Here is an 8,697-nt window from a genome sequence, read left to right on the forward strand (position 1 = left end):
ACACACACACACACACCCTTAGGTGAATTCCATGATCATGGTCCAACCACAAGAAACGAGTTATCTACAAACAAAAAATAATTAGATTTCGCCAGACTTTACATTTGCAAGACCGGATTCTATATAGCGGCACAGAATCTAAAGATTCTCAGAGAAAATGTCTTCATCCTAAGAATCCTAAAACCTGACGAGATATGATTCATTTGTAATAAGGAAAAAAAAAGTTCTTTGAGGGTATATCGTCAACAGATCAATCAGAATATACACTTCGATGTGGAAGAAGAGGAGGAAAAAGGGAACCAGTGTGAGCGATCTATAGCTAAGTCCAAACTGATAAAGATGGACCCTGTGGTACTGCGTGATCTGAGTACTAAATAAATGTTGTTTAGCTAAGAGCCCTAGCAAAGGGAAATTCTAATAAAGGCACCAACTGTCTCAACAAAATCGAGGCATGAAGAGGTCTAAGAAAAGACAGTAGACAGCTGAACAGAAGAGGTGCACATCAGAAAATTAATCCATCGGTGACAATAGAAACCAAAGGCCAAAGATTCCTCTTCATTGTTATGAGTTTTGGATTTTAAGAACTATATGTGTTATAAAGATCAATGCAATTTTTTATCATGTTACATTTTTTCTGACCATATTATTTTTCCATTGATTTAGCTTGCAGTGCTTTTAAAAAACACAAGTGTCTTGAATTTTCAAAACTCACATATGTCTACCTTTCCTGTTCCAAATTCAGAGTTTGAAAGCTACGTTACAAGGTACACCCTGTCCCAGGATTGTAAAATCAGTCTCCAAGCTTGCAAGATTCTCACTTTTTAAGTTTTTTATGCTTAAATCTTTAATCAATTTAGAATTTACTTTCAACATGGTTACTATAAGAATCTAATGGTATTTACATGCTTGTAGTAACTCTCCCTTTTGCCCTCCAATTCAGTCCAAACCCAGTGACCCTCCCTTTTTGCTCTCCACTTGTTGACTTTGAGTTGCTTAAGGTAAACTTAATTCCATACATTTTTGTATATTGACTTGGTTTTTCTATGTCTGCACCTTTGTCTACTTCTTTCCCTGTACCCCATTTTCAGTTCAGCTCCTACCTATCTGTAAGACACCTTTCCAGTTATTCACGAAGTAGCTCCTCCTTCTTTGCCACATAAGTTTGCTTAGTCAGGGTGGTCATGGGACCCAGTTTTCTCCAGTGAGAGGAACGGCGAGACCACTAAACAGGTTTGCTGGGAAGGCTATTGTTTGCCTAGAAAAAGCCTCATGCTCTGCAAGCATCAATCTGTGCTCTTCCCTTTCTCCTTCTTCCTCCCTGGAGCATGGATCCAGGGCCGGTAGGTAGCATGATTTCAGACAACAATTTAGTCATAAACAAATGTTTGGCTGAACACTTGTGTTTAGTGCATTTATGACTAATCCTGCATCAAGTATATTATACATTTAACTTGGAGAATGAATTTTCCTACAAATAATAATAATTTGGTAGGAAGTGAGATGGAGGGAATGATAATAACTGTCCTTTTCAAACTGGGATTCAGAGTAATATATCATTTTTCCTCAATTTACGTACTTTAAACCTGTTTAACCATTAAAAAAATACTACGGCACAGAATGCAAGATGAACACAAATTTTCAAGATAAAACATAAGACTTCAGAACATGTAGAGCTGAGGTAGCCACTAAAGCACTGAGGATACAAAAATCACTCTCCTCCTCCATTATTAGAGGCAGAAAGTTGGATAAACACAGATTTCAGAGGAAAATACAAATTGTTGATTCAGTTCCTTCTCATATACATGACTTTCTTTTAGTATACGTTATTTGTTTACTTGGGATTTTTTTCCATATATATACAGGCCTTTAAGTCAGGCTCCAACGTTCAGTGATGACCTGCCAAATCACCTAATTTCTGGAAGAGTCCAAGTGAAGCCCAATGTGAAGGAGTTCACAGAAACGGCCGCCATCTTCGAGGACGGCAGCAGAGAGGAGAATATTGATGTTGTCATCTTTGCTACAGGATACAGCTTCTCTTTTCCTTTCCTTGACGATCTGATCAACGTTACTAATAATGAAGTGTCCCTGTACAAACTCGTGTTCCCCCCCGAGCTGGAGAAGCCCACACTGGCTTTCATCGGCCTCATCCAGCCTGTGGGCAGCGTGCTCACTATTGCAGAGCTCCAGTCTCGCTGGGCTACACGAGTGTTCAAAGGTACGTGAACAAATGGTGGAGAAAGACCTCCTAGTTCAGGTAAAGCTGGTCCTCACTTCTCCCTGCCCCGAGTGCTCTGCTGTCGACACAACGCACGCCTGCTGCCCCCTACACTCCCGACTGACCCTCAATCGTCTTTTCTAGGCCTGAGCCAATTACCCTCAGTGAAGGACATGATGGCAGACATCGCCCAGAGGAAAAGGGCTTTGGAAAAACGGTAAATAAATAATTGGTAACGACTAGGTGGGGACCCACATAGGGAGCACGGGATTGCTTAACTGGGACCAAAACCCACACTGCATGTCACTCAAGCACGTGAGAGTCCTCGCCATATCCTATGTCATTACGTAACAAAACCAAGCATGAATCTTAGTTACGCAACAAATAACCATGTATGGATTCTCATTCAATCGTATTAAGTCTGAATTTCAGTTCTTAACCTCACTGTCAGTTATTATCGGGATTTCCTCCAGGGTCTCACCACAACCCAGGAAACCTATGGGAGTCCCCCAAACGTGGGGATAGTCTGAATGTCACCACATCACTTTCCTAGTTGACATCTTCATTGCCTGAGTCTAAAGTACACTCTGTAAGCTCCGAGAGCTCTTCACGTCCCTGCCATAAGGAGGGTGAGAACATGGCTCCAGCTGAGCTGGGTTCAGGGTCCAGTCTCCCCAGGAACCCCACACAACCATTCCCTCTGAAATCTTGCCACGGACTCCAAGACTCTTTCACACCACACTTCTATTTCATGCACTATGTGAAGTCCCTCTGGCTCCCCTCTGTTTGCCTTCAAAGATATTTATCATATCCTCTTCTGTGCGCCTACAATTGAAGGAAACAATAGCTAGAAGGGGAGACATTTTCCAAGGAAGATGTTTTTTTAATCATGTAACAAAAATGTCGAGACAAGGAAACCCAAAAGGCTGGACTACTTTGATAGACTGGTGGAGGAGAGGAATACAGACAGAAAATACACAAATTAATATCTTAACCACCTTGCCACTTTGTTTCAGGATTCTAAAGCCTTTAGTGTGCACGTATGTGTTTTCAGATAAAGAAGTAAAATTCATTCCCATTAACCTACTCCATTTTAGAATCAGTTTTACAAAAGTTGCACCACAGAAAACCAATGGTTGAGAAAGGATTCAAGTGTCATTCTCATCAATATTTGGAAGAACATTCACTCATTAAAAATCTATTTTGTGTCTATTATGGCAGGCGAATGTCTAAGTGTGTCCAATAGGACTGTGGAGAGTGGGTCGCTTTAGCTTTCTAGTTCAGTCCCTTCACCTTTAAACTGAGCAGCAGTCAAAGTCTTGTAGTTTTCAAATGATACACAGTTCTGTCCTCCCACCTGTTTCAGGTACGTGAAGACACCCCGCCACACACTCCAAGTGAATTACATGGAGTATATGGATGAGATCGCCACCCTGGTGGGGGTGAAGCCTAACCTGCTGGTCCTCTTTCTCTCGGACCCCAAGCTGGCCCTGGAGGTTGTCTTTGGCCCATGTACCCCGTACCAGTATAGGCTGCAGGGGCCGGGGAAGTGGGACGGGGCCCGGAGAGCCATCCTGACCCAGAGAGAGCGGATCATCAAACCCCTGAGGACTCGGATTACCAGTGAGGACAGTGGCTCGTCTTCAAAGCTTCCTTGGCTGAAGGTGGCAGCAGCTGGCCTGGCCCTTCTGGCTGCTGCCTTAGCCTACTTTAGATACATCCGTCATGGTGATGAATAGAAATAAGTGAATGAACAGTGAGTAGAGAAAACAGGTGATAGGTTGTACTGCTCCTGGATCACTGTATTTTTTAATTTGTAAGTCAGTAATATACGTTCAATATTATTTAGGATAACTATATCCACTTCAGAAAATGTTATCTCCATACACTTTACAAATAGATTTCTTTCTTTAAAAATAGGTATGCGTCATACTTCTCCGTGTAATATGAATGCACAAGAAAAGCTTATCTAAGATTGTGTTTGTAACACACAGTATACCTAAATTGGTTTCGCACCGCTAAATCTCCTTAAAGGAATTTATAAATAAAATGTTACTTTAACACTGATTTTATTGTCAATCTTATCTTTCTTCCTCTGCGTAATTCCATCATATTCTAATCCAGAATGAAAGCTGAACCTTTTTAAACTGAGCCTTTTTTTTATGCTAATGTTTACAGCACAGAAATTAAAAGTCACAAGGAAAAACTCTTAGGTGTTCATTTACTATTAGGTTGGTGCAAAAGTAATTGTGGTTTAAAAGGTTAAAAACAATTGCAAAAACCCCAATTATTTTTGCACCAACCTAACATGAATTAAGTATGCGTTTCTTTTAAGTTCATTTGAAAGCAACCCTTTTATTTTGAAGAAACAACTAAAATAAAGTGCAATATATTTCAGATGTTTCAAAAAATTACTCTAAAGGGTCAATATTTAGAAACAAACAATTATGTTGTATGACAGCTACCTTATATTAATCAAAGCCTAGGTTGACCTTCAGGGACCAAACACAACTACTGGCTGGCTGACCTGTTCATTCTGCCCAGCTTCACTACAGCTTTTTCTTTACCCTGGATAGTCGTGATTTGGGGGGAGGGCAGAAGGGTTCTCTGCCCCCCAAGGCCTCCTCCTCCCAATAACTGATTATGTGAAATCCTCCCCGCACTCAGCCTGTCATTTAGCTGAAGGACGTTCTTCCCTTGTCCCTAATAATAGATTCTCTGCTGTGTTCCTACCCTCCTGGGGAGGTCAGAAATTCAAGTTCATGCTGGTCCCTGGAAAAACGGATCACACAAAGCTACTGAGATGGCCAGGGCAACAGAAGTCCCCCTGAACTCATGGATGTGCCTGAAAGTTTCTCCAAGGCACACCTGAGAAATCCTCAAGGAAAATACTTTTCAACTTCTAATTCTCCATACTTTCACTTCTTAGAGGAACTACCAGAGTAGTTTTCTGAAGCCAAGTCCCTCCCAACGGTTATAGTCCCGAACGTTAAACCATCCAAAAACGTTAATTTTGACGATGTTGTTTTATGAAAGTTAAAAACCAAAAACGTGCTGAACTGACTCTAAAACAAAAATTTTCTTGGCAGTGAGGACGTGGCTCCAAGCCCTCAAGCACCTTTTCTGTTCCAAAGGCATTTAGTGTGTGCATCCTGGGAACAAACGGCTGACGAATATTCTGCCATCCTGGGTTCTCCAGGCATCTCAGACACTATAGGGTGAGGAGGTTCCCCCAAGGTATTTGAAAAGATAGGGCTAGATAGGGACTCTACAATCTGTCCTTCTGGGAGGAATAACCCGTACAACTCCATCAGGAAGCCCCTGATAAGTGCACACAACGTGATGTGTGCACCGCTGAGAACGGCACACTCCAGAGAGACTCCTCAGAACAAATGGACCCTTCTGTGAGGCTTGAACAGGCCTCCCCCTTCTCTTTCTTCTCAGACAACACCCAACAGAGAACTGCGCCCAGTGAAAGCCGAACAAATACTTCTGACTACAGACCTCCCACTGGGAAAGCCCATGGCCGAGGGAAGTAAATGAGTAGGAAGACATGTTATACACTTAGCATTTCTGATGAGTCCTTTTCCCTAAATCTTCGAAGGGATCTTTCAATATAATGATACTTATAAGTGTGAAACAATTTGACACACGGGCTACTTACATTGTATAGTGTCCTGTAGAAGCCAGGAAGCCTGAATAGCCCCTCAGGTAGGAGGTGAGGAAACAGACACGTGCAGCTGGCTGGCCCAAGGCCTACTGAGCGGGGATTAAGACCGGGAACTCCCAGGTAGACAGATGCCATGCTTCAAAGCCCACAGCTGCACTGTCTCCACTGTCACTGTCTCCAAAACCTTGAAGGAAATGCTCTTCCATGAGTAACCAGTGCTGTAGGAGGCGAGGTCACCGGCTGCCTTGCAGTGTCCGCCTTAGGCAGCGCCACACTCGTGCAATGACACCTTGGTGACAGGGCCTCACAGGCTCCCAGTTTTCCCAGTTTACTGGAATTCAAGGGGGTATTGGCAGCGGGTGGTTTGTACCTTAGTACCCCTGCTGGATACAATTCAAAGTATGATGAGGTCCTTGTGTGCTCAGACAACCCTTCCTTTAGCTGTTTAGGGCCTTCTGTTCAATTAGCCAGCTGAAGCAGAAACCTATTCGGAACCCCCAACAAGCACTGCTGTTTTTACACTGTGCTAGTGGTATTTTCCATTTATGCAATTTCGCTCATTCACTTCCTTATTCGTGGGTATAACAAACGTTTCCTGAGCTCCAGGCACTGGGGAGACAGCAGGAAACAAGACGGTCAAAGTCTCTGCCTTGTGCAGCTGTATAGCCTAGTGAGAGACAGATGCTACACATACAGAGGAACATAATGCCAAGGAAGAAAAAGAAAGAAAGAAAGGAAAGAGAAAGTGTTTCTGACGCATACAAATACCCAACAATTTTTCTGTGAAATTGGAGCATACCATACCTACTTTGTTGTAAACTCCCATAATTGAGTTCACTAACGCACCAATTGTTGGAATTTAGTTTGTTTTAACATACTGGAATTTATAAAAACAATTGACCAACAATTAATGACATACGAGATAACAGATAAGGGAGACTTTACATAACTGAAAAGCCTGAAGGCTGGGAAACATGTCCATGGAACATCCAAACGTCATGGTCACGCTGACCAGCTTGCTCTTAGCGCGTGACTGCACTTGATGCAGAAAATTCCTACACAGTAGCTGTGGGTCCCCTACTAATTCCGCCATCCCCTCCGTAATCTACCGTTACCCGGAGAGCTATGAGCCAGTCCAACTCACAGGAAATAGTCCAAGGTCTACTGTTCTCGGCATCGGGAACCAAGAAAGATCATCTGAGCAGGAAATGTCATCAGGCTCCCTCCTTAAACAGACAAATCCCTTACTGGTAACAATATAAACCTGCCTGACCCCGTGGCATTCTCCCTCTACCTAACCTCTTGCCTTCGTGTGGGTCTTCTACCCCAAGTCCCATGCACTCTCGGCCACATCCTGCACTGCACATCCGCACTCCAGCCCTGACAACTTGAGGTGAACCAGACACGTGGCACGAGACTCGCTCCCCACTTCTCAGTCCTTACTGTTCCTAAATCTTGGCCCTTATTTTTAGCCCCCAGCCCACGTGTGGTTGCCTCATGTGCCCTCTCGTTTGGGCGACCTTCAAAGCTCCCTTTCGGGTTATTTTGGACATTAGCTTTCTAGCAGTTTTATTCTGTTCTTTCCTTCCCTACCCCACTCCCTCCACCCCCCAAGAAGCTCAGAACTTCACAAAATATAGCTTTCTGGAGCCTCTTCAGGAAAGGATAGACTGCTCAAAGTTCAACAAAACATAAAAACCTTTTCAAAGTTGAAAATAAACATATAAATAATATAAACCAGAGCATCAATATTTGGTTTAAACACATCTGAGAAGTTACCTCCATAGGAGGGCTAAATATGAATAGTCATAGTCACGTAATTTGGATAAAAGCAGTTTCTCTTCTTTTCCCGGAATGGGTATGCCTGTGGCTTATGAAACTGTAAAATTTGTTCAAATTGGAGAGTCAGAAAGAGACAACCAGGGCAGCAGCAGGTGGGAAGGAAAGGCCTTGTAGGAATCTTTCTGGCAACTTGTTTTCGTGGTTAAGATGCGCACACCACTGCCACCTGCTGGCAGTATTCTGACCCCAGAGGCGGCTTTCCAAGGTAAGCAAGTCCTTGTAGCAGTTATATTTGCAAAATTCAGTTTATGAAACGCACCCTATTCACTCCATCTAATTAGATCATTTAGGACAAATCTAGGGCCGATGGGTAACAACAAACCATACGGACAAAAACAGACTTCGAACTTTCTGAGATGATACGGTCACAAGCTCATTCTCCAAATTATGAACTTCGGCCTTTTCACGCCTTCAGTCCAGTGCAAAGGCAGATGTCCGCAGAAGCCCAAGTGAGTGAATAACCAGATGGACAGCAGGGCTGAAGCCATACGCCGAGGCCACCCACGTATCGATGCGGCCATGCGCAAAACCATCCTCACCGGACACAGGTGATCACGTGGACTTTACATAATTGCCAAGGAGAGCCAATTAACTTTTCCCAGCTATTCTTAGTATGAACAAACAATTCTAATTATTATTACTAATAATGAACTAGAACGGCCGTCACAGACGTCAGGTGAGTGAGGTCTCCCTCCAAACACCTCACTGTCCTGCACTCACCCTTCTGATGATGCTGAGGTGACACGAGGCCGACGTGACGAGATGCAGGGAGGGAGGGAGGTGACATTGGCCCGGTGACACGGCGTCAGGCTGCGAGGACCTGCTGACCACGTGACACGTGCTTTCCGGCTTCTCTTCGGAGCATCCGAGCTGCCAGCGTCACGACCCTGGCGCTTTGGGGCCGATTACGAAGGACAATCAGGCGCCGTGGCCACCAGCCCCGCGCCCGGGACAGCGGAGCTGACCCCCA

Source organism: Rhinolophus ferrumequinum, chromosome 22, assembly GCF_004115265.2.
Source record: "Rhinolophus ferrumequinum isolate MPI-CBG mRhiFer1 chromosome 22, mRhiFer1_v1.p, whole genome shotgun sequence".
NCBI classification, from domain to species: domain Eukaryota; kingdom Metazoa; phylum Chordata; class Mammalia; order Chiroptera; family Rhinolophidae; genus Rhinolophus; species Rhinolophus ferrumequinum.